At 38.7% G+C, this 25,608-nt stretch overlaps 1 long non-coding RNA gene across 5 annotated transcripts in view; it reads right to left on the bottom strand.

Annotated features, from left to right (window-relative positions):
• Positions 1–332: 332 nt before the first annotated feature.
• The window catches only part of LOC116538567, a 69,336-nt gene continuing 44,060 nt past the window's right edge, over positions 333–25,608 (bottom strand). For 4 of the 5 annotated variants that reach the window (XR_004263693.1, XR_004263694.1, XR_004263692.1 and 1 more), the window contains 2 exons: positions 8,906–9,003; positions 2,466–2,497 (listed from right to left, as the gene is read on the bottom strand). This is a non-coding gene — a long non-coding RNA (uncharacterized LOC116538567). Of the gene's footprint in view, positions 363–2,465; positions 2,498–8,905; positions 9,004–25,608 lie in introns of those variants that run through there. The other variant, XR_004263695.1, reaches the window with a different exon arrangement.

Genomic DNA, 25,608 nt, shown 5'->3' with positions numbered 1-25,608 from the left:
TATGAATTAACTTAGAAATGGATTCTTCCCTAATAGAGCCTCCAGACAAGAATGCCAGTATGGCCAGCACCTTCCAACAAACTTGGCAAAGAACTCAGCTAGCCATGTCCAGACTTGTGACATGTGGAAACTGTGAAATAATAAATGTGTTTTGTTACCAACAGCTAATTTTGTGATAATTTTTGTGCAGCAATAGAAAACTAATGGAGATGTCACATAAAAGATTCATAATAAGTTCCTACTATTGGCAAGGTTACCATTCAGCATTGGTGGTAACCATGTTAGCCTTCAGGAATAAAAATTGATATTGTTGAGTTCATGCATGGCCTCCATCCCTGCAAGACTGGCAATTTTTAATGAGCCTATTAAGAAAGCAACGGTGTGGTAATGGATAGAGGGTAACTGACAGCCTCTCTGATTATTAAAAGCTTCCTCCATGGTAAAGTCTTTTTGATGAGCTTTCATTTGGGATAACATTCTCGTATTCTGGATCCATAGGAAGATATCTATCCTTGTATTTTACTTTTCAAATTTCTTATTTCTAAGACTCTAATCTTTCTCCTTCTAGTTCCACTAGCCAGTGACCATAAATGAGCATAGACTCTTGACTCAGGCAATGGTTTTTGTAATAACTGGAAAATTACCTGGAATATTCTAAATTCTACCTATCAAGAGGAATTAATTTTCCATGGTCCTTAAGAGCTAACCCTGATTAGACTTATAAGAAGATGTAGTCTACTTTCACCTGGTGCCAGCAGATTAGGCTGACTCACCTGTTAACCAAGGTCAGTGACATAGGTCATAGGTAACTTATCATTAGGCCATAAATGAAGTTGAGAGAAAAATGGCAATGTGGCAGAAGTAGCGCACTCAGAATATGAATCATATGCACATGTACCATTCTTGTGCCTCTAGATATTCTCCAGCCCAGTTCCACATATACTACTTCCTTTTGATAGTGGACTACTACTGGGCATGACTAACTTGGTGCTCTGATTGATAACATGGTTCATCATGGTCAGCTCAGATCAAGTAGTTATGTGGACTAATGGTCAGGATTTACTGTCTATAATTATGGTAATCACACCAATTTGCCTTAGTGATTAAGTACTCTAATTTCTGTCAACCTAGGATCTTCATACTCTCACCGAAATTAAGGGTGCCCTCAAGAGGTATTCCTAATTCATTTCTTTTCCGACAGTGTATTGTTCTGTTGCCCAAGCTGGAAGGCAATGGCACAATCATAACTCACTGCGACCTCAACCTCCTAGGCTCAAGTGATCCTCCTGCCTCAGCTTCTAGCTGAGACCACAAGCACAAGCCACCAAGCCCAGCTAATTTTATATTTTTCATAGAGATGCAGGTCTTGCTATGTTGCCTAGTCTGGTCTCAAATTCCTAGCCTCAAGCCATCCTCCTGCCTCAGCCCCCCAGAGTGCTGGGATTATAGGTATGAGTCACATCGCCAATGTAATGTGTTTCTTGTTGTTGCTTTTGGGGCAGCCTCCTGAGCCAGAGATGGCTCAGAGAGACTCTCAAATTGTTTGTTTGCTTGTTTGTTCATTTTTAAAAATAGAGACAAGGTCTTACTATGTTGTCCAAACTGACCTCAAACTCTAGGCCTCAAGTGATCCTGCTACTTCGGTCTCTCAAAGTGCTGAGATTACGGGAGTGAGCCACTGCACCCAGCCTACTGTCTAATGTATTTCTAACGGATTTGGTGAAGAGGTTATCTCTTGAACCCTCTTGAGGGATTTTATTTAGGAGTGAGGAGAGCAGAATGCAGACAACAAATTAATCCAATATTTCTACCTCAAGATTTCTACCCAGGTATTTTAATTATTTTATTAATATCTTTTCTTCTTTATAGCAGGTCCATTTCTGTTCATATCAGCTATGGTCTAGATTTCAGTTAACCAAACAAGAAAATAATTTAAACTACTCCCATTTGTTTAAGCTAGGATATTAAAAGCCTAACTTCTGACAAGGTTATTCATATTGGTAACTTCAGTTACTGCTTAAATTACATTCTTGCCTTACTTATATCTATAAATTAATGAAATCTTCTTTTCATCACTGAACTAAAATAATATTTTTCTTAAATTATTTTAAAGTATTAACTGTATTATCCTGGGGGTGATGCTATAATTTCACTCCCCTTATATAAGTTCAAGCTAAAGATCTGGTTTTCATTATTGGGCTAGACATAGTGAGTGTTAAGAGTAGAGTACTCACGCCTGTAATCCCAGCACTTTGGGAAGCCAAAGCGGGCAGATCACGAGGTCAAGAGATTGAGACCATCCTGGTCAACATGGTGAAACCCCATCTCTACTAAAAATACAAAAATTAGCTGGGTGTGGTGATGTGCGCCTGTAGTCTCAGCTACTCGGGAGGCTGAGGCAGGAGAATTGCTTGAACCCAGGAGGTGGAGGTTGCAGTGAGCTGAGATCGCGCCACTGCACTACTGCGTGGCACCTGGTGATGAAACAAGACTCTGTCTTAAAAAAAAAAAAAAAAAAAGCAGAGTGAGAAGAGGACTGGCTTCCTCCTGCAAGATGATCTTCTTAGGTAAGGTTGTGACAGGGTTGTAAAGCAAGGTAAGAAAATCTCATGAGTCAAATGAAGGTAAGAGCTTCTGCAGGCAAGGGAGTCTCTATGAAGAGGAGTCAGTATTTTCTGAGTAAACAAAATTAAATCCTTTCATGTACCCCATTTTAGTTTGGGGGACACTACTCTTTGATTATCAAACTCTAACTTTCACATATTACACCAGGTAAGAGTGAATTCAGCTGAGTTTGGAACTGGGAAACTTACATAATTAAACTTTGAATTTGATCTTTGACTATCTCAACCCTGTGGCTGCAAGAAAGAAGATATTCTTTTAGCTCGTTTTCAATTTATGCCCTAAATTAGAATTTTGAGAATGTCATTCCTTTTTTATTTTGTTGTTTAGCTTCTTTAGAAATAACACCTCTAGCCCATTCCTGATGCCAATTTTTATCAGTCAGCATTTTTAGCTAGAAACAAAAAATAACAAAGTTCAACTGATGAAGGCAGAATAGGACATTATGACAAGGATTTGAGGGTAGTTCACGGAATCTTTAGGAAGCCTAGATAATTAGGGGCAGGGCTTTGCACCAAAAACAATGCTCAAAATCACACAATAGAAATGCTCTATGAGAACTCCACTGTGGCCTTCACCAAATAAAAGTTGTTGCAACCTGCACTGCAACAACTTTTTTTGGCTCTGTGTACTAAATGCCACCAATAGCATGGCTTCCATTATTGCTACAAAGTTTAGTTCTGCTGCAAAAATCAACACAGCTGTACAGAGTCCTCTCTTCTGATGCATTGGCTTTCAATTCCAAGTAGAAAAGCAACACCATGTGCCCACATCCTAGGTGCAAAGGAAGCTCAGGAAGCAAATATTTGACATTTTCAGTGTTTATAGTGGAAAACCTGGTCGACCTCCCAACATGCTCATAAAACGGAAAGTTCCCAAAACATATAGTTCCCAAGGCATATTAGTTAATGATCAGCCCATAAATGACAAATGTTATGTGTGATTAAAACTGTTTGTACCATATGTACCCCATGATACATAAATACAATCTCTAGAATTTCTACTGCAATTCTCACACATGTGCAAGACAAAAGCAAAGACTTTTGAAGCATTATATGTAATAGCAAACATGTGAAAAGAAATCAAATTAGAGGATTAGGTAAAATAGGTTGTGATATGTTAATATGATTGTTTATTCAGGTATTGAGAAACTGAGGATTTTATGCATACGAATTTTTTAAAGACTGCCTTTGAAGTGCTCCCAAAGAAGTGGGAGGACAGACACATATCACTAGAACATGTGTAATGCATCAAAGCCTCAAATGAATATGGGGCTGAGGTGGTGTTATTAGAAGAATCTGCCTGTGCTTGTGGAAGGGACATCACAGAGGAAAAAGATTCATATGTAATTTAGGATTTAAAAGATACACAAGAATGTATGATGTAAAAGAGGGAGGGTAAATTCCAGGCAATACAAATTATATTTTTAAAGTCACTAAATGTGTTATAGTACAATGTTTTTCTGAAAAATAAATGTGTGTCGCGTTTGATATTAAACAAACAGGACTTGATAGCAGTGTTGTAGCATGAGGGAAAACCTCCAGGAAGAAATTTTAAGTTTCTAGGAACTTCCCTTCAACCTCAAATTAAAGTAAAACAAAAAGTTAATGAAATAGCACATAACACTCCAAACTGCCATGGTCACATTACATCATTGAAAGACTTTTCTACAAAAAACAGTTATAATTTGGCAAATCAAAAATAAAGAATTTCTTCACAGAAAACCACTAATACTGTGGAGTTACTTTTCCATCTTAAAAAAAAAAAAAAAAAAAAAAAAAAACTTTTGAAAATGTTGCCATCTAGTGGCTTCAAACTAAAAAAAAATTAACTATACCAATGTGAATCATTTAACCATGTTTCCTAGGAAAAGTTTCCTTAGCAGTTCTTAAATAAGCAAATATTACATTTGTGCCTCTGATTTAAGAGAAGGCGTTCAATTTAGGCTACTAGGTTTCAAACTTTTGCTTCATCATTTACTAGCTGGATGACCCCAGGCAAGTTGCTTAATCTCTGTAAAATGAGCATAATAATAATATCTACCCGCCAGAGTTGCTAAGAATTAATGAGAAGATCATAATAAAGTTGTCTAGCGCAGCATTTTACTCATATTACACACCCAATGGGTAATAATAATTGTATTACTTAAGTGGGAAAGAGTTGCAAAACAAGTGGGCTGTTAGTGGGATTGAAGTTTGAGTGATACAGCATTTAAAAATTACAGTACTTTTATTGGCAGTTTGGGTTAGAGCATTATAGGTTTTTTTTTTTTTTTTTTTTTTGAAGTAGTAGAAACATTGTACTGGTATATTGTTGCTATGTAGATAGCAGTTACCAATAACTGGCATTCTCTAATTTTGAAAGATCCTTGGATCAAATTATGATTACATTTTACTATCACAATATTTGTAAAATCCAGTTCATCTCTAATTTGATATCTTGCCTGTTCTATAAGAAAATATACATCTTTCAATGAAAGCATATATGGAAGTGGGGGAAAAGGTAGCTTTACCAGTTGTTTAAAAAAACATTGAGGCTCATACTGAATGTAATCAGCCTTAAAACTTCCTGTCATGGAGACAAGTCAGATGAAAATGGTTCTCTCTATTTATGATATCATTTGAGCTATATAGTATTGCTATGACTTATTTTATTCTTCAAGACAGTCCTTGAGACTGTTTAACTTAATTTCACCTGTCCAAGAAGCAGAAACATCGTGATTGTTAAAATGTGTTTGACAAATATGTCTCTTGAGATTTCCAATGATATGATGATAAAATGTTTATGATATCACCATTGAGAATTTGCAGTTAGTCAATCAGCAATATTCATAGTATTACTGGGCTGGGATCAATCTTGGGGGGAAAAAGCATTCCACAAAAGTCCATCATGAACATGCCTTCTTGAATGTTTTTATCAAAAATGTGGATAAATTGAAAATTTGTTTCTTCCAAATTGTAGAATATTTTGAATGGATAGGTTTTGTAGGCAGCTTTTAAGACGGTTCTAGTAATTCCTACCATTCCAGGCTTCACACCTTTGTGAATCCCTTTCCCTTGTGTGTGAACTGCACATAGGAACTCACTTCTAATCAATATAATGCAGCATGACTGATGGGTGTCACTTCTGAAATTAGGTTACAAAAACCCTGTGGCTTCCCTCTTGCAAGTTCTTTCTTCCTCCCTCTTGCTGACTAACTGTGATGTAAACTAGTTACTAAGTTGTGAACTGCCCACCTGGCAAGGAACCAAGGGAAATCTCTGGCCAACAGTCTATTAGGGACGAAATCCTGCCAATAACCACATGAGAAACTCATAAGCAGATTCTATTTCTGTCAAATCTTCTGATGAGACTGCAGCCCCAGCCAACTGCTTTATTATATTCTGGGAAATAACTCAAATCAGAGGTAACCAGACAAATCAATGCCCTGGATTCCACACGTACATAAACTGTTAAATAAAATATTTGGTATTTTAAGCCACTAAATGGTAGGGCTACTTGTTACACAGCAATAGATAACTAATACAGTTCAACAGAGATTGGCAAACTACAACCTGTGGGCCAGATCTGGTCTGAGGCCTGTCATTGTATGGCCCTTGAGCTAAGAATGGTTTTTATGACTAAAAGAGTTTTTTGTGTTTTATTTAAAAAAGAAAAGGAATACTACATTAAAAAGACGCAGAGCCCACAAAGCCTAAAATATTCACTAGCTTTTTACAGAGAAAGCTTTATAACTCCTGCAGTAAGTAATATGACCAATGACAGAATCAAGATTCAAAATGATTGCCTTAACTGACTAGAATGAAGAAATCAAGTAAGTGAGATAAAACTTGGCCATCATTAATAAAAAGTTCTGTTCTTAGGTTCAAAAATTCTATCTCAGAGTTATAGGATAATGGTTATGTGAAAAAGATTGGCAGATTTTAGTGGATTCAAGGCTCACAAAGAACTAAAATATAATGTGATACTTAAAATAAAAGTTAATGTAATCTAACTTTGCATTAACATCCAGCCGATAAAAAAAGTTAGCTCAAAACTACCCTATATGAGTCAGAGCATATGTGAAGTATTTTAACATGAATCATTTAAAACTGTTTAGAGACATTGGAAATGGTATTTGTATAAGCCTCCTCAAATGTATTTCCTTAACTTATTGCAAAATACATTTTTTAAAACCAGCATGGTAGGTGAAACCACTGGTATCCAAAATTATGCATTTTATCTGTAGTAATCTCCATATTTTTAAACTCAGGTCTTCTTTTGATATCTATTTGTATTTTTAACAGATTTATATGTTTTTTTTTTCTTTCTGTTTTCTTTACATGTATTCCCAAAAAAAGCAGGGGAAAGGAAAGACAACCAAGGATGTACATGTCTTTGGAGAATGGAAGTAGGAAGTGGGAGGTTGGTGTATTTAAGTGTGTTTGGTCCTACGTATCTTCTCTAATCTCTTGAAATTTGGTCTGTTTCTGTCTATTTATATTGGCCTATGCTATACACATGCGTGTGTGTATATATATATCCCTGCAAATATATCCCAGAGCTTTGAGGTAAAAGACACTGCACAATATAATGCTTCTAGAAACAAGCAAAAAGCAGACCTTCACTAATTCTGAATTCACATTTTTGCATGTTATGAATAAGGAGCATAGAGACTAACCAAATTGTTACAGCTTGAGTTGAAAGTGTTCTGAAGGTTAACTGGAGATACGATGTACCCATAGATAGAATTAGCAACATTCATTCCTTATTTACAGTAAAATCTATTGTCTCCTCACTTTTCTAGAGAGCTACTTTAGTTTATTTTAACTTAATAGGTCACAATTCCTTGTTGTTTACTGTTATCCCAGAGAAATTGTTCTAAATGTGTCAAGCAGTGCCTGACTCAGATTCAGCGGCTTCTTCAGCTTCCACGCCAGCCAGGAGGACAATCAAAGAGGAGTGCTGACAAAAACAGACTTTAGTGCTAAAGACTGAAAAGCAGAACTGTGGAGGCACTAATCAATTTCCTCTGAGGAAGAGTATTTCTGCCTCAAAATGTGAAAAGTGACTGCTATTTTCATACTCTAGAGGGAGGTACAGACTCGCACTAAACTGACTCAGTATGGTGAAAGACAAGACAGATTAAAAGAAAAGATGTAACACACAAGGGAGAATAGAGAATCCCAATGATAACACTTCTGCTTATATTAAATCACAATTTGAATGAAATTACTTAAATACTTAACAGTTAAAATGTAAATCTCCAATCTCTATTTGGGTAATACTCACATTTGACTTTCTTTTGTTCTACAAGTCCAACACTGGTAGCTTTCAACGAAAAACTTCTTTATATTTAAATCATATATCATGATATTCTATAAAAACTTTTAACCACCAAAGGTTTAGGTGGAAATCATCATGTGTTAAGCCTCTTAATTGTAAGTGCCTCCATAAGAAATCTATTTCTTATAAATTTAAATTTGGCTTCCAGGAGATGCAAGGGGAAAAGAAGCTTTTTAAGTTATTCTAATAGTTCAGTAAAAAGCAACACAAAAACAGTAAATCAATAGATTGGTCTGCTTGTTAGAAAGAAAATTGAAAACATACATGGCCATTGTATTTGCTGATTTGTACAAAGTAACTTAACAGAGATTATTTGAAGTCTTCTATATGTTTAGAAGATGACTCAATGCTCAATAGCAGGTTCTATTGGACAGGTCCAGAAAATACTCTTTTTGGCATGAGATACATAGTTTTGTGGCTATTGCACCTTCACTTGAAATGAGTTTTCTCAGCTACCATGTACTGGCCATAACAGATTCAAGGGCCAATTAGAGATGAAATACTTCCAAAATTAGTATTGCTTGATGTCCATTTTATCATTTATTATTATAAATATGCTATTATTTGTATTATTTTATATTATTAAATATTATTACAAAATTTTATATCCATATAACACTGAATTTGCCTTTATTCTTCTGATTTTATGAAGTAAACAAACAAAATGGCAGTAAAGAAAAAGAAATGATTAGCATGCCCACCACTAACTCAGTCACTATTTCTTTTCCCTTGTTTCCTTATTATTGTGCCCATATTCATGTATAGTTTAGATTGTTGCTTTCATAATAGACAAAAAGTTATGCTTTAGCTTTTTCACTAAAATTATATTAAAAATGCCTTTCTACTTGCTGCATGGACTCATAATTAACATCTCAATGTACAGACACTCAGAGACTGTATAAATGAGAAAGTGTATCACCTGTGGAAAGCCAGGCACCATACACAAGGTGCCACTTACCTTGGCAAATTCCTCACTGTCCCTCCATCCTTGCAGGCGAGACAATTTGTTCTCTGTCCCAGAATTGATAGAACTCAAGGATATCAATTTTAGCAAGCCTTAAAGAGAGTGAAAAATGATGAAACTACAATAGCAATTTACAAATTTACATTGAGAAGTATGCCCATCAACTTTACCTCCCTGTGTTTGCTTTGATTTATCACACTTTCTCCCTCTAAGCAAGCTACATGGATGTCTAATAATAAGGAGGTTGACTGATCAAGTTGGCCTCCAAACAAAAGGAGTCTCTAATATAATTTGAATGCCTGTCCCCATATTAGCTTCAAGCACTTCAAAGCAAGATAAAGTCCTAGTCAATGCTGGATGGGCATGCCTGTTTTGTCTTCAAGATGCCTTCTTTTCATTGTTGTTGTTTCCATTATTTGGCAACCTTGCCCTTAATTGACACATTCTTTCATTGAATGTGCCGGTAAATTCATTCTAGTTACAATTTTATACTTTGTGCTTGGGAGCCATTCTCTCTCTTCTGCCTTAATCCACCAGTATGCTTTGATTTTACTGCCTCCCTCTTGAAAAAAAGGAAGAAAGGAAGGGAGGAAGGTAGGAAGGGAGGGAGGGAGGGAGGGAAAGAAAATGAAAGAAAAGAAAGAAAGAAAGAGGAGAGGAGAGGAGAGAGAGAGAGAGAGAGAAAATTTATATATATATAATTTTTCTTAAACCTTAGTTATTGCGAAATACCTCGCTTTTTTTTTTTTTTTTTTTTGGGAGACAGAGTTTCACTGTGTTGCCCAGGCTGGAGCGCAGTGGCATGATCTCAGCTCACTACAACCTCCTCCTCCCAGGTTCAAGCAATCCTCATGTCTCAGACTCCTGATTAGCTGGGACTACATGCAAGCATCACCACGACCAGCTAATTTTTGTATTTTTAGTAAAGACAGGATTTTGCCACGTTGGTGTGACTGGTCTGGAACTCCTGGCCTCAGGAGAAGGACTCCTCCTCCTTCCAAAGTGCTAGGATTACAGGTATGAGCCACCACACCCGGCCAAACACCTCTGTTGTCCTTCATGTATCCCAAACATTACAGGCATGAGCCACCACACCCGGCCAAACACCACTGTTGTCCTTCATGTATCCCAAATATTTCCTACACACGGCAGCGCAATATTCCATTGAGTTTCTACATCACAATTCATTTAAGCAATTCTCTATTATTGGCCATTTGTAATTTTTCTTTCCCATCCTATGAAATTATAATGCATATCATATTTTCTTCTTTAACATTTTTCACAAGAATTTATATAATTCTTGTATTAGAATCAAAGGGAGAGGATCCTGTGTAACTTTTTGTGTTCACTGCCTAATAACTTCACAAATGGTTTAAGCAGTTTATACTGATGGCAGTAAATATAACAATTTCAATTTAATCTCATTTTAGTCATTTTATTTTTCTGAAATATTTGCTATGTTAATAGGAATAAAAGTATCTTATTTTGAGCTATATTTTAATTACTATTGAAACTGAACATTATGAATCTCCTTATTAACTCTTTGTTAAATGAGTCAAATAGTCTGTTATTTTTTAAGAAGGTATTAAACTAATCACTCTGTATGAACTCTCTTATGACATAGATACTGTTTTTGTCAATATTGAGGGTAATATTTTCTAATTAATTGTTTTAATTTAAAATATTCAGATCATTAATGTTTTATAAACCTTTTCAAATTGTAGCCATTTTTTTATTTTTTAAATAAAATCTTCCTCATTATTTTAAAATATCAGATTTCTCATATATCTGATATTATAATCATTAAAATAAATGATTACATATAGTCAGCTCACCTCTCCAGTGTTGCATAGATTTTTCAACCATCCTTAATAATGAATCAAGCCCAAACTCTATGCTAGGTTCTGATCAAACTTAGACATTCTGCAGTGTAAGGTATGATTGTGTATATTTCCAATCCTTGTATTCCCATGTTCTAAAAACAGAAACGTATAGATTTAAATATATGCCACCCAGGGCAACAAAGAGAGTCAACTATGCAAAGGCAAGTCTTTTCCTGTTAGTCTGGTATCGTCTATGTCACTAAAAGTCATGCTTGTCTCTAAGTTGTCACAATGTGCATAAGTGGCATAGTTCATGCATGTAGAAAAGTGAAGTGTAGCCAGGCGCGGTGGCTCACGCCTGTAACCCAGTACTTTGGGAGGCCAAGGCAGGTGGATCACAAGGTCAGGAGTTCGAGACCAGCCTGGCCAAGATGTTGAAACCCCGTCTGTACTAAAAATACAAAAATTAGCTGGGCGCGGTGGCACGCGCCTGTAATCCCAGCTACTCAGGAAGCTGAGGCAAGAGAATTGCTTGAACCTGGGAGGTGGAGGTTGCTGTGAGCCGAGATCGCACCATTGCACTCCAGCCAGGGTGACAGAGTGAGACTCCGTCTCAAAAAAAAAAAAAAAAAAAAGACAAGAAAAGGGAAGTGAAAAAAAAAAAACATGATAGAATAACAAGAGACCCTGTATTAACAACTAAAATAATTAAGGCACTTTGGGATGAGAACAACTAGAATTTTAAAAGGGAAAATTGCTGCAATATCTCACTCTTTAAAGTAATAGGAGTTAAAATTGGGGGTTGAGACTGTGAGGTGGGGAAAAAAGTGAAATACTATGTCTACCCTATTATTGGGTCCGACCATGACTATGTTTAAATAATCCTGGTATTCACCCAGTGTAGTCAAATCACCTTGGAAAGCAATGCTTTTTAAGTCTCAACTACCCTCACAAACATAGTTAGAGGTGGAATTTCACACCTAGAGATAGACAATACAGTTGTTTACGAAAGCAAAGACCTGGAATCAACCCAAATGCCCATCAATGATAGACTGGACAAAGAAAATGTGGCACACATACACCATGGAATACTATGCAGCCCTAAAAAAAACGACGTTTGTGTCCTTTGTAGAGACATGGATGAATCTAGAAACCATCATTCTCAGCAAACTGAGACAAGAACAGAAAACCAAACACCACATGTTTTCACTCATAGGTGGGTGATGAAGAGTGAGAGCACTTGGGCACAGGGAAGGGAACAACACTCACTGGGCTAGGTGGGAAGGTGGAGAGCAGGGGCGGGGAGGGGAGGGGAGAGACAGCACAGGGCGGGGCAGATGGGAAGGGATAACACTGGGAGAAATGCCTGATGTAGGTGGGGGTGAGGGGGGAGGGGTGGATGTGGCATGTATGTACTTACACAACAATTCTGCAGGATGCAGGATGTGCACATGTACCCCAGAGTCCAAAGTACAATTTAAAAATATATATATAAATTAAAAAGAAAAAGCGATACAGTTTTTCAGTAAACAAACCCCAATAGAGGGCTTTGTTTGCAACAAAAAGTACTGCAGTCATGCCCCTTGTAACATTTTGGTCAATGATGGCCCTCATATATAACAGTGGTCCCATAAGATAGCAATACTGTATATTTACTGTAGCTGTTCTATGTTTACTTATGTTTAGATACATACAATTACCATTGTGTTGCAGTACAGAAACATGCTGTACAGATTGGTAGACTAGAAGCTCTAGGCTATATCATATATCCTAAGTATGTAGTGAGCTGTACCACCTAAATTTGTTTGTACTATGTATACCACTCTATTATGTTTGTACTATAACAAAAATCACATTTCTCAGAATGTCTTCTTGTTGTTAAGATGTATAACTGTATTTGCCTTGTGAACATGGAACCAACAGAAAGCATTAAAAGTTACTGATTGACATAAGTTGATTTTCTTATTTTGGGTTTCACACAATCCCTAAAACCCTGATTGAAGAAAAGATTTTTAAAGGAGAAATCTGCCAAAAAATATATTAAAAGAGTTTTGATAAGCACTTGTAACTTAAATTCTCAGTAAGACATGATTTGCTCGTAAATATCCTGTGGAAAGTAAATAGCTTTTTAAACATCTATTTTTGTTTTTAAAATATAAAATCATAATGGTCATGCCATAAATTTATCTGAAAAAAATATACAATTTTCTGTTATTTACATGTATATGATCTTCAGTTAAAAAACAAACAAAATTTTGGCCTTTCAACTTTATGCATTAAAATAATAATTTTTTTTCATAAATGTTTCATAATGCCCTTTTCTACATGTACTAATTTCAAGTTGAAGGTTGAGACAGAAGGGGCTGTGTCGAAGTTGTTCAAACTGTTGCCAATCTAATCTTTTTTAAAAAATGTGAACAATGAGTCCCTATTCCCAGCCACCTCCAGTCTAAACTTCTTCTCAGGGTCCTAGAGTCTCTGTATCTGGGCCTAACTTTCTACTTTGTTTCCCATAATCCTGAGTGCTTTTCTTCTATCCTGGTTAGGTTTACCAAGTTCATCTACTCAATAAATATCTGTTGAATGCTTACCATGTGCCAAGCATCGTAATGGAATAATGGTGAAGGCACCAGAATCAAGCAGATCAGGTTAAAATAAAGGTTTTACCTCTTACTGTGAGGTTCCTTAACCTGCATTTGCCTTTGTTTCTTATCTGTTGAAAAGGAACAATAAATCATAGGTTTGTTGTAAAGATTAAAGGAAAGAATGCACATCAAGTGCATAGAACAGTTCCTGACACATGGCCTCCACAAATGTCAGATGTTGTTATTAGGGAGCTTACAGTGAAATAGGAAAACAAAAAATTAAAGCCAAATTGGGTACTATTTCAGGGGAAGTTCAGGATCTTATGAAAGGGACAAAAGAGGCAACTACATTATCGGAAAAGGTTTCCTAGAAGAAGAAACCCTAAAATATAAGCAGAAGTCTGCTTGGTGATAGGAGAAATGAGCAGTCTACAGATGAAGAGCTATATGAGAAAAGGCCCAGAAATGCATTAGCATGATACTTACAAAAAAACAGAGAAATTCAGTACAGCTGAGGAATGAGAGATAAGGCCAGAGAAAAGGAGCAGGATTCTTTAAGAAATGTTGTTTGTTTTAGAGACAGAGTCTCTGTCGCCCAGGCTAGAGTGCAGTTTCTCAATCATAGCTCACTGCAACCTCAAACTCCTGATCTCAAGGGATCCCCCACCTTGGATTCTTGAATGGCTGAGACTACAGGTGTGCACCATCCTGCCTGGCTAATTTAAGACAATTTTTTTTTCTTTTTTTTTCTTTTTTTTTGTAGAGACAGGTCTTGTATGTTGCCCAGGTTGGTCTTAAGCTCCTGTCCTCATGTAATCCTCCTGATCGCTTGAGGTCTCAGCCTGCCAAAGCATTGGCATCACAGGCATGAGCCACTGTGCCTGGCTCCTTTAAGGAATTTTCAACCTCATTCCAGGAAAGATGAAAAGCAATTTGAGGATTTTAAGAAGGAAAGCAATCTGATTCTACTCAGGTTTGAAAATATGTGACTGTTGGCCAGACTTGGTGGCTCATGCCTGTAATCCCAGCACTTTGGGAGGCTGAGGCAGGCGGATCACTTGAGGTCAGGAGTTACAGAGCAGTCTGGCCAACATGGTGAAACCCTGTCTCTACTAAAACTACAAAAATTAGCCAGGCAAGGTGCAGTTACCTGTAAGCCCAGCTTCTCAGGAGGCTGAGACAAGAGGATTATTTGAACCCGGGAGGCAGAAGTTGCAGTGAGCTGAAATTCTACCACTGCACTCCAGCCTGGGTGCAAGATGGAGACTCTGAAAAAAGAGAAAGAAAGAAAGAGAGAGAGAGAGAGGGAGGGAGGGAGAGAAGGAGGGAGAAAAGAAAGTTGGCAGGACAGAGTCACCTTGAGGGTGTGACTCCACTGTGATGTTAACCTGGTTCCTGGACCTGTGCTGCCGGGAGTGGGTCAAGAACTGGATGCTCACAGCCTGCACGTGGGGCACTGTGGGCACTATGGGGCTGGTGTGGGCCACCGACTGGTGGCTGATCCTGGACTGGGTACCTTACATCAATGGCAAGGATGTAAGAAGGATGATTAATTATGCCGACCCTTTGCAGACCCCTCTGGTGCCCAGTGGTGCCAGTTCCTCCCACCTCAGCACCTGCTGCATCTGGAACAGCCCAAACCGTCAGGAAGAAATCCACAGCTCAACTTCAGACTTCTTATGTTTCTGAAAACAGCTTGGATGTTTCAAGCACATTGCATTAAACCTTACTGAAACCTGAAAAAAGAAAAAAAAAATGAAAAGATAAGAAAAGAAAAGCAGTGACTGCAGAACAGAGATTGGATTAGAGAGAAAAAAGAGAATAGGAACATTTCTTGTGTCCTACCATCATGATATGCCCTGTCAGCCTTCAAAGGCCAGATAAATAACATATTCTTTGTTAAGCCATTCTTTACTGCCCAACTTTTAGTTTTTTTTTTAATTGATACACAATAGATATGTACTTTTTTCAGGATACATGTGAAAATTTAATATATTCATATAATTTTTAAAGAGCAAATCAATGTAATTAGAAGATCTATCATCTTAAATATGTCTTTTCTGTATGCTAGAAACATTCAAATTGTTCTCTTCTCGGTATTTTACTGATCTATCAAACATTGGGCCTTATTTCTTCAAACACTAGGGCTTACTTAAAAATAAAAAGACCTAATGCTTGATAGATCACCCTATTAATCTATCAAACATTAGGTCTTATTGCTTCTACCAAATTGTACATTTGTACCCATTATGAACCTCTCTTCTTCCTCTTCTCTCCTCTAGCCTTCCTAGCTTCTAGTAACCACCAATCTATTCTCCATCTTTATGAGATCCACTTTTTTAGCTCCCAGATATGAGAAAGAACATGTGATATCTGTCTTTCTGTACTTAGCTTTTTTCACTTAATATGATTTCCAGTCCATTCCATGTTGCTGCAAATGACAAGATTTCAGTTTTTTTATGGCCAAATAATATTCCATTGTGTGTGTGTGTGCATATATATATATGCACACACACACTCCATTTTATCCATTTATCCATCTATGTGTATATATATATAAATACATATATATGTATACACACACACACACACACACACACACACACACACACACACACTCCGTGTTCTTTATCCACTTATCCACTGAAGAACACTTAGGTTAAAACTGCATATTTCAGCTATTGTGAATAGTGCTGCAATAAACATGGGAATGCAGTTATCTCTCGGATACATTGATTTCCTTTCTTTTGAATATGTTACAGGATTCCTTCAGTGCGGCTTCACCAGCCAGAAATCTCCATTGCTACCATGACCTCTGCCCAGGGCCTGAGTCAGGCCTGCCAGACTCACTCTGCCCAGTTGGCTGGTAGGCTGCACTTGGTTCACACCCCAGCCCAGATCCCACACCGAACAGGGACTCCATAATCAGCCTATAGCTGGACTGGGAGCGCTGGATGGTTTTCACTTTGGGTGCCAGAGTCTAGATGAGGGGAACCTGGTGGTGTCCAAAAACTCAAAGATGCCAGCAACCATGGAGCCCCAAGGGGCATTACAGCTTTTGCCCAGGAAGTCCTGAGGTCTGAGCCCGCAGGAAATGTCATGGGGTTTGTATCAACAGTTCGGTGAGCCAGCCAGGAGGGAATGGCACCTAACTGCTTTGCTTCTTCACGCCTGCAGCTAGGCAAAAGGGCATGTTATAGCTCTCCCCACTGCCTGCAGCTTGGTGGATGACGGCATGTTACAGTTCTTCCTGCAGCCCACAGCTAGGTGAATAGAGGCATGTTATAGCTCTCCCCCCTGCCCACAGCTTGGCAAACAGGGGCATGTTACAGCTCATTCATTCCTGCTACCTGCAGCTCAGCAAACTGGGGTGTGTGGTGCCCAGCAGTCTTTTCACTCCCCTAGCTTGGTGAGCAGGAGTGCATGTTACAGCTCTTTTTGTACCCACTATTTATGAGTTCTAGGTTCTTTTCCTACGACCAAGAGGAATGAGGTATGAGGACACCAGAGAGTGAGCAAGGCAGAGAAGAATTTTATTGAGCAACAGAAAAACTTTCAACACAAGATGGGACCCAACGTGGGTAGCCCTCTGTGTGAGAGGGGGCCTGGTAACCATCTGTGAGACTGAGTCCAGGGTTTTCATGGGTTCAGAATGGGCGGGTGCATGCTGATTGGTCCATGGGCAGGCCTGGAGAAAGCACCATTCCAGCTGGCCAAAAGGCATTGGGGAAGTTTTCACTCTGGTTGTGGACTCTATCGAGAACTAGCAGCTCAGTTTTCAGGCTTCAGGCTGTCTTTGGCTTGAAGATCAGGTTTCACCAGGGACCCATCCTTGTCTGCCTAGGAACTTTGTCTCCTATTGCAATCAAATACATGACCAGCAGTGGACTTGCTGGATCATATAGTAGTTCTATTTTTAGTTTTTTTTGAGGAACCTCCATAGAGATTTCCATAATGATTATACTAATTTGTATTCCCACCAATAGTGTATGAGGATTCCCCTTTCTCTAATCCTCACTAGCATCTGCTATTCCCTGTCATTTGATAAAAAGCCATTCTAACTGGAATGAGATGACATCTCATTGTGGTTTGATTTGCATTTCTATGATGATTAGTGATGCTGAGCATTTTTCATATACTGTTGGCTATTCATGCATCTTCTTTTGAGAAATATCTGTTAGAAACTTTTGTCCATTTTTAAATCAGATTATCATTTGTTGTTGTTGTTGTTTGCTGTTGCATTGTTTGAGCTCCTTACATATTCTGGTTAACCCCTTTTCAGGTGGATAGTTTGTAAATATTTTCTCCCATTCTATGGGTTGTTTCTTTACTTTGTTGATTGTTTTCTTTGCTGTACAAAAGTGTTTTAGCTTAATGTGATCCCATTTATTTTTGCTTTGGTTGCCTATGCTTTTGATGTCTTGTACAAAAAAAATTTATCCAGACCAATCTCCAGGAGCATTTCTCCAGTTTTTTTTTGAATAGGAGGTTCATAGTCTCATGTCTTTAATTTAAGTCTTTAATTCATTTTGATTTTTGTATATGATGAAGTGTGTCTAATTTCATTCTTCTGCATATAATTATTCAGTTTTCTCAACACCATTTATTAAAGAAACTGTCTGCTCCCTGTCATATGTTCTTGGCACCTCTTTGGAAAATGCATTGGCTGTGAATACATAGACAACCAGATAGCTGGTTGTCTATTACATTCCATTGTTCTAGGTGTCTGTTTTTATACCAATGCCATGCTGATTCGGTTACTATAGCTTTGCAGTACTATTAATTTTCCTGAGACACGGTCTTGCTCTGTTGCTCAAGCAAGAGTGGAGTGGCATGATATAGTTCACTGCAGCCTTGTACTACTGGGCTCAAGCAATCTCTTGCCTCGGCCTCATGAGTAGCTGGGACTACAGATACATGCCACAATGCCTGGCTAATTTTTATTGTATTTTATTTTTTGTAGAGATGGGATCTTGCTATATGTCCCAGGCTTTCTAGAGCTCTTGGCCTCAAGCAATCCTCCTGCCTCAACCTCCTATAGTGTTGGGATTACAGGAGTGAGCCAACACGCCTAGTCAGATGAGGACTTATTACAGCTTCAATTTCGTTACTTGTTATTGGTTGTTGAGGTTTTCTATTCATAGCTCAATCTTAGTAAGTTGGTTATGTGCAGAAATTTATCCATTTATTCTAGGTTTTCCAATTTATTGTCATCTAGTTGCCCATAATAGTCTCTAATGATTCTTTGTATTTCTGTATCAGTTGTTATGCATCCTTTTTCATTTCTGATTTTATTTTTGTCTTCTCCTTTTTCACAGTCTGACTAAAGGCTTGTCAATTTTATCTTCTCAGAAAAACAAATTTTTCATTCATTGATCTTCTGTATTGTTTTTTATTCTCACTTTCACTTATTTCTGCCTGATCATTATTGCTTGTTTTCTTACACTAATTTTGGGTTTGGTTTGCTCTTGCTTTTCTAGTTCGTTGAAGTGCATTGTGTTAGAAGCAAATTTTTTTTGGTGCCACAAAGGAAGTAGCACTCAAACATAAATTTTCTCAGCAAGGCAAATTTTACTTCTATAGAAGGGTGCATCTTGTGGATGGAGCAGACAGCATATCTGAACAAGGGAGGGGAAAGTGTTCTTATCCCTGATGTTGGTAGCCCCTACTGCTGTATCATTCCCCTATTGGCTAGGGTTGGACCACACAATCTAAGCTAATTCTGATTGGCAATTTTAAAGAGAGCAGAGGTATGAGCCAGAGTGGTGGGGTGATCAGTTTTGGTGGGAAAGTTGGTTATGAAAACAGGTGACTAAAGGTGACTCAGGTAAAAGCAGGTGACCAGGGTGACTCAGGATGGAGCAGGTGACCAGGGGAACAGATGGGAACTGCTGATTAGGGCTGGAAGGAAAGTTGTTTACTGAAACTAGGGGCATGGAGATAAAGAGAATGAGGAAGTTAAACTTTAAAATGGAGAACAAAGAACTCAGAAACTGAACATACTGGCACACTGATTCTTTGAAGAGAAATTTGGAACTCACAGTATTCAACAATTCCCTCCTCTTGAATTTCACAGATCTCTCTCTTCAAACTTCCTTAACATGTCTTGGCTTAGTTGTTCTGCTTGATTCTCTAAAAGAAGAAGCTTCTCAGAATAAGGTGGAGGAAAGTTAAGGGAGGTTTTAGTAAGTGCTGCTTCTATGAGTCTTTGCACCAGCCCACAGATTCAGGGTATGACACAACATCCAACCAGAATGAGTACATCCACTACAGCTGTGAGAGAAGTAAAAATTGATGCTATGATTCCTTTCCATTTACCAAACCATTTTTCTAGCCACCCAGTGAAGGGGTCATTTACTCCTGAGTTTGTGGCTAACTCATCGGACAGAGCAGTTCGACCTTGCAATGCCTTTGTTATACTTCCATCAGAGGTGGTCTTGTTTGGGATGAAGGTACAACGCTGAGTTTTAATCATAACACAAACTCCTCCTTTTTTTGCTAATATCATGTCTAAGCCTATTCTATCTTACCAAGCCATCTGGCTAGTAGCCCCTAATTGCTCAGCTATTCCTTTAACAGCATCTCTAGTGTAGTCAATAAACCACTGTTGGTTGCAATAAATGTAATTTATCCAATCTACATTCTTTTTAATTGTCACCCACCAAAATATTGACTCAAATCCTGCAGCTATTTGCTCCTGGGCTTTAAATTTAAATGGTACTCTTTGTGGGACTCCAATTGCATCTAAATAAATGTGAGAGTTGAAAGACTAATAAGGAGCTTCTCTTGTTTTACCATGTTGTATTTTTCCTCCCTCTGGTTCATGAAATGCTAGGGTGAAAGGGATAGCCCATTGGACTAGAGCACAAGTGCCACTCCAGTTACTTGGCAGAATGTCCAATAAAAGTCCACCACAATACCACCACACATCTGCTTGGGGATGAACAAGGGCTGACTGGTAAGCTCTTGAAAAGTCTTAAGCTCAGTGCATCCCTTCAGGTCTCCAAGGAACATTAAGTTTCCTGTTGTTGTGAGAGATATGAAGTGAACTTAGTGTTGGGATATGGAAGTTGGATGGCCCTTGGGGGCTGACCCGCAGGGTGTCAAACTTTGGGATATAGCAGAGAGAGAGCTTGGCATGACTTGTTACCCCAGGCTGTAGAATCCTGGAAAAGAGCTACCATACAGCCCATGCCTGGTCGACTGGAGGACCATCCTACTGTAAAGGGTACATTCTGAGCCTCTGGCCTGCCATGCACACAAGCATAACAATTGCTTTTATTTAACGTGTGGATGGAATATTTGATCAATTCCAGTAAGGCATTTGCATCTTGATACACTGTCTCAATTGCCAATGTTTGTTTTAGGTCTTTAACTTCTACAATAGCTACCTTGGTCTTGTCATTAGATGGAAGAGGAACAACTATTTCATTGTGAGAGGTTTTGGAAGAAGGCATAGCGAAAGGTGTAGGTGGTAGGGGATCAATGAAATGTATTTCAAAAGATCCAATGGGATTTCTGAAACCTCAGACCCCATACCGTAAAACTGGCTTAAAGAAGAGAACTGGCTTAAAGAAGGGGAAGAACTTTGAGGGTTTAATATAGTAACCTGTATTGGATTGCACTGGTTTAGCTGGCAGTTATGGGAAACTGTTCCTTTAGTAAAATGAATGTATGGTTTTATGAAATTACAATTACTGGTTGGGGCAGTCCATCCTTGCTCTTTAGTGGTCCACAGAATGTTGGACCAACTATGTCATAAAAGCTCTGTATCAGGGGAGCAAGACTCCCTGTTAACACCGGGGTCTTCATCAAAATGTTCCCAGACTACATTATCCAAATTCACTAACGTCCAGTCTGAGGACAGTCAGGAAGGACAGAGGTACTTTTCTGAAGTGGAGAGCTGTCTTTAACTTGGCAAGTCTCCACAAGGTATAACAAGACAGGCATCAAATGTAATAGTTTGGGCAAAATTGACTTGGTTACATTAATAACAGGGGTGGTCAGCAGTAGAACAAGGAAAGAAGGAGTAATAAAATAAATGAAGGAGGGTTAAACTTTTCTTAGCTTTAGTTTAGTAGGGTTTCTCCCTGGGACTATGGCCCATGACTCTGGAAGGGACAGTGCTCTCTTGACTCTGGTATGATGGGTCCATCTTCTTTCTGCTATCCAGAATGTGATTTCAGTAGTTAGGTGGACTAGGTAAGTTCCTTCTCAGGTCGGTTTGAGCTTTTCCTCTTTCCAGCTCTTTATGAGGACATGATTCCCAGGTTGATATTGATGCACTGGGAACTCCAGGGGCAGCACCTGTGCTAAGAGACCTTAAGTTTTAAGAGAAGAGAAAGTAGAATACAGACCAAGTACATAATTTGTAAGAAATTGATCTTTTGTTTCAAAGGTAGGAACATCAGAAGTGGAGTATAAATAAGGCAATCTGCAGAGCATCTCATAAAAAGAAAGACCAGTATCTTTCAGTGGGGCAGTTTGGATTCTCAACAGGGCAATAGAAAGACGTTTGGTCCCTGGTGACCGAGTCTCTAGAACGAATTTGATTAAGTGGTTCTTTAGAGCCCGATTTATTCTTTCTACTCACCCTGATGAAGGTGGGTGCCAGGTAGTATAGTATTCCCATCTAATGTCTAATGTTTGAGATAGCTTTTTAATAATGTGTGTGGTGAAATGAGTTCCATTGTCTGAGTCAATATTTTCTATTAGTCCAAATCTGGGTACTATATTTGCACTTAGGGCCTTGACTACATTATTGGCAGCTGCATTTAAAAAGGGGATAGCTTCGACCCAGTGAGTGAGGTGATCTAATATGAGTAGTAAATATTTTAGATGACCTATTGGAGGCATTTCCATGTAATCAACTTGGATACTTTGGAATGGCCTTAAGCTTGGATTTCTTCTCCTGAGGGATAATCTTTTTATATCTTATTAGTTTTCATACATACTAAGCAACTATCTATAACCTGTTTGGCCAGGGTATAAATTCCCATACACTCATAAACTCTGAGAACTGCATCACACATGGCCTGAGGCCCCCAATGGGTCCCTTGATGTAGTTGGGACAAGATTTCCCTCATGAGTGGTTTGGATGACCTTTCTCTCTGGTCTGGCAATATCCATTTTCCTTCTGAATTCTCTTTAGTACCTATCTTCATTAGTTTTTTTTTTTTTCAGTGGAAGAGAAAATGGGGATTATACTAGGAGGAGAAAGTTAGGGAGGTAAGTGGAAAAGACATTTTAGAGGAAACCTCAGCCTGTTTGGCTATCTGATCTGCTAGGTTATTTCCTCAACTTTCAAAAGAAAAGTTTTTCTGGTGTCCGCGGACATGGACAATAGCTATTTCTTCTGGCAACTGAAGGATATTCAATACTTGGGTGATTCGCTCCTTGTGAACAAGGTCTTGACCTTTACTAGTAATGAGATCTTGTTCAGTCCAAATTTTTCCAAATGTATGAGCCATCCCAAAGGCTTACTTTGAATTGGTATAGATGGTTCCTTCCTGGTTCTTCAAGTACTTTAAGGCTTGGCTGACTGCAAAGTACTCACACATTTGGATTCCCTGTTAGGACATGTGCTGGGTTGAGCAAATTATTAGTGGTTAATGTTAAATCATCTTTTTCTAACAGAATGGTCTCATATTTTAAGTTTGAGTCAGTAAGCCATCTCCCTGCTTTCTGGTTTAAGGTGGCTCTAACTTGGTGAGGCATGCTGATTCAGTTTTCCTCCGAATGTTAACTTTCTGCTTTCCTAGACTAATATTGCTGTAGCCGCAATGGATTGGATGCATTAAGGCCATCCACAAGTGACTGGATTTAAGACCTTTGATAGGAAGGCCACAGGCTGCTGGCAGCCTCTGTGTTTTTGAGTAAGCACTCCTAAAGCTATTCCACTGTCCACATTGCCAAAAAGGTGGAATGGCTTTTCTAGGGAGAGCAAGGCTAAAACAGGAACAGTTAGGAGTCTTTCTTTCAGCTTCTCGACTTGATTAACCTCCTCAGAAGTCCACAGGAAATGGCCAGGCTTCTCCTGGGCAAGTTTTTGATATAAAAGTTTACTGTGTAGTGCATATGAGTCAAGCCATAAGCGGCAGTATCAAACTAATCCCCCATTCTGAGTTCTTGTTTAGTTTGAGGCAAGGGTAGGGACACAATTCCTTCAACTTGTTCAGGCCCTATTCTTCACTTGCATACACTTATTAAGTGGCCAAATATTTAACTTCAGGCTCTACATAATAAAGCTTTCCTTTCGAGACTCATAGCCCCTCAAATTGCACATGGTTAAGAATATGTGTAGAGAAGTCAGTTACCTTCTCTATATCTTCATCAGATATGAGACTATCATCCATGTACTAGAGTAAGCATATTTGCTCTGGGATGACAACTTTTTCTAATACTTGTTCTAAAATTTGGCCAAAAAGATTAGGGGAGCCTGTGAACCCCTGGGGCAAGACTGTCCATCGATATTGTTGTTTCTGCCCTGAATGGGGATCCTCCCACTCAAAAACAAATATATCATGGCTATCTTCAGCCAGGGGACATGCCCAAAAAGCATCCTTTAAATCTATTACAGTAAACCATTGATGATTATATGGAATCTTACTGAGAATGGTGTATGGATTGGGGACAACAGGGTGGGTAGTCTGGACTATTTGGTTGATAGCTCTAAGGTCCTATACCAGCCAGTATGACCCATCTAATTTCTTGACTGGCAGTATTGGAGTATTACAAGGCAACATGCAGGGCTCAAGACACCCATCTTTAATGAGGCCTTCAATTATAGGTTTCACCTCTATCCTGCCCTCTAGGGGAATGGGGTATTGCTTTCTCCTTACTACTTCTACAGGGGTTTTTAGCTTGATGTGGATTGGAGGGACTCAGAATTTCCCTCAGTTTCCCTCTTTGAACTAGACATTAGGGTTAATATATTTTTCATCTGCAGTGGTGAGTAGGTTTAATAAGGTGAGGAATAATCTTGGGCTGACTTGTAGGCCTATGCCTAACATTAAATCTCCCCCTAATAAATTAGTCCCTGCTTCAGGAATTAACAAAAACTGAATATGAGCTGATCGATACTGGTATCTAACTTCTGTGTCCTCTAAAATTTTTGCTTTAAACCCTTCTCCTTTTACCCCAGAGACTAAAAGTTCTTCTGAAAAACAGGCAATATTAAATGGGGAGAGGCAAACAGAGGAACAAGTGCTCCAGAGTTGATTAAAAAGGTGATAAGCTCATGTTTAGGTCTCACCTCTAAATGTATCAAGGACTCTTGGTGGGACTAAAGATAAAAGAGACAGAGGCCCTGGCCCCGCTGTTCTTCCTCAAAAGTCATGAATGGAAAGGCGTCTTTCTCCTTTTTTAATTCGGGACATTCTCTCTTAAGGTGATCTGTTCTTCCACATTTGTAGCACCTATCTTGCCTTTCCTCCCTCTTATTTCTGGGATTATTCAAATTTGCTCCCCCAAACCCTATGGAGGACTTGGTAAATGAGGGCCTGGGTCCTCTAGATGGAGGCTTAGGTCCTCTAAAGGAGGGTTTGAACCCTTTATAGTTTCTGGCCCCCTGGAAGCTCTGCTTAGTACATGGGTGTGGAGCCATCTGTTGGAAGGTGGATAACGTTAAGTTCTGTCTTTTGTTTCTGTTTTCCTTCATCCCTCCTCAAATATACCTTCTGAGCTTCCCTGAGAAGTTCACTTAGGAGATGGTCTTCCCAATTCTTTATTTTTTGTAATTTCTTTGAAATATCTGGCCAACTTTTAGTGACAAATTGGAATTTTAACATTCCTTGACCAAGGGGTCTTCTAAATTAAGGCCTGCATATTGCCTTATTTGCTCCTTCAGCCTGTCTAGGAATCTCATGGGTCCTTCATCCTTTTCCAGTTGTATATCAAATGCCTTATAGAGATTTTGGGTTCAAAGTACTGATACCCAAATTCCTTTTACTATAATTGGCCTTCATGTTTTCTCAGTGAGCTGAGTTGTAATTATTCCACCAGAGATCTCAGGAGGGAAATTTTTGGTCCACGGTAGGAACGTTTTGACCAGGAGAGTGCTCACATTCCCAAGCTACCATAGCAGCCCTGCAAATCATACTCCTTTCTTCTCCTGAAAAGAGGATGCCCAAGACAGACATTAACTTGACCCAAGTGTATAACTGAGGTCCTAAGAATTGATCAATTTGATCTGCCACTCCGTAATTGTCATCTAGTAGTGGCTTAAGCTCCTTTTTAAAATTCCGGACTTCTGAACTGGTTAAGGGAGCACTCACGAAGCCAATGGCTC

The sequence above is a fragment of the Sapajus apella genome, unplaced genomic scaffold (assembly GCF_009761245.1).
Source record: "Sapajus apella isolate SASKATOON/1434 unplaced genomic scaffold, GSC_monkey_1.0 scaffold121, whole genome shotgun sequence".
NCBI lineage: Eukaryota > Metazoa > Chordata > Mammalia > Primates > Cebidae > Sapajus > Sapajus apella.
Note: the sequence above shows the minus strand (reverse complement) of the source record. Positions and strands in the feature narration are given on the sequence as shown.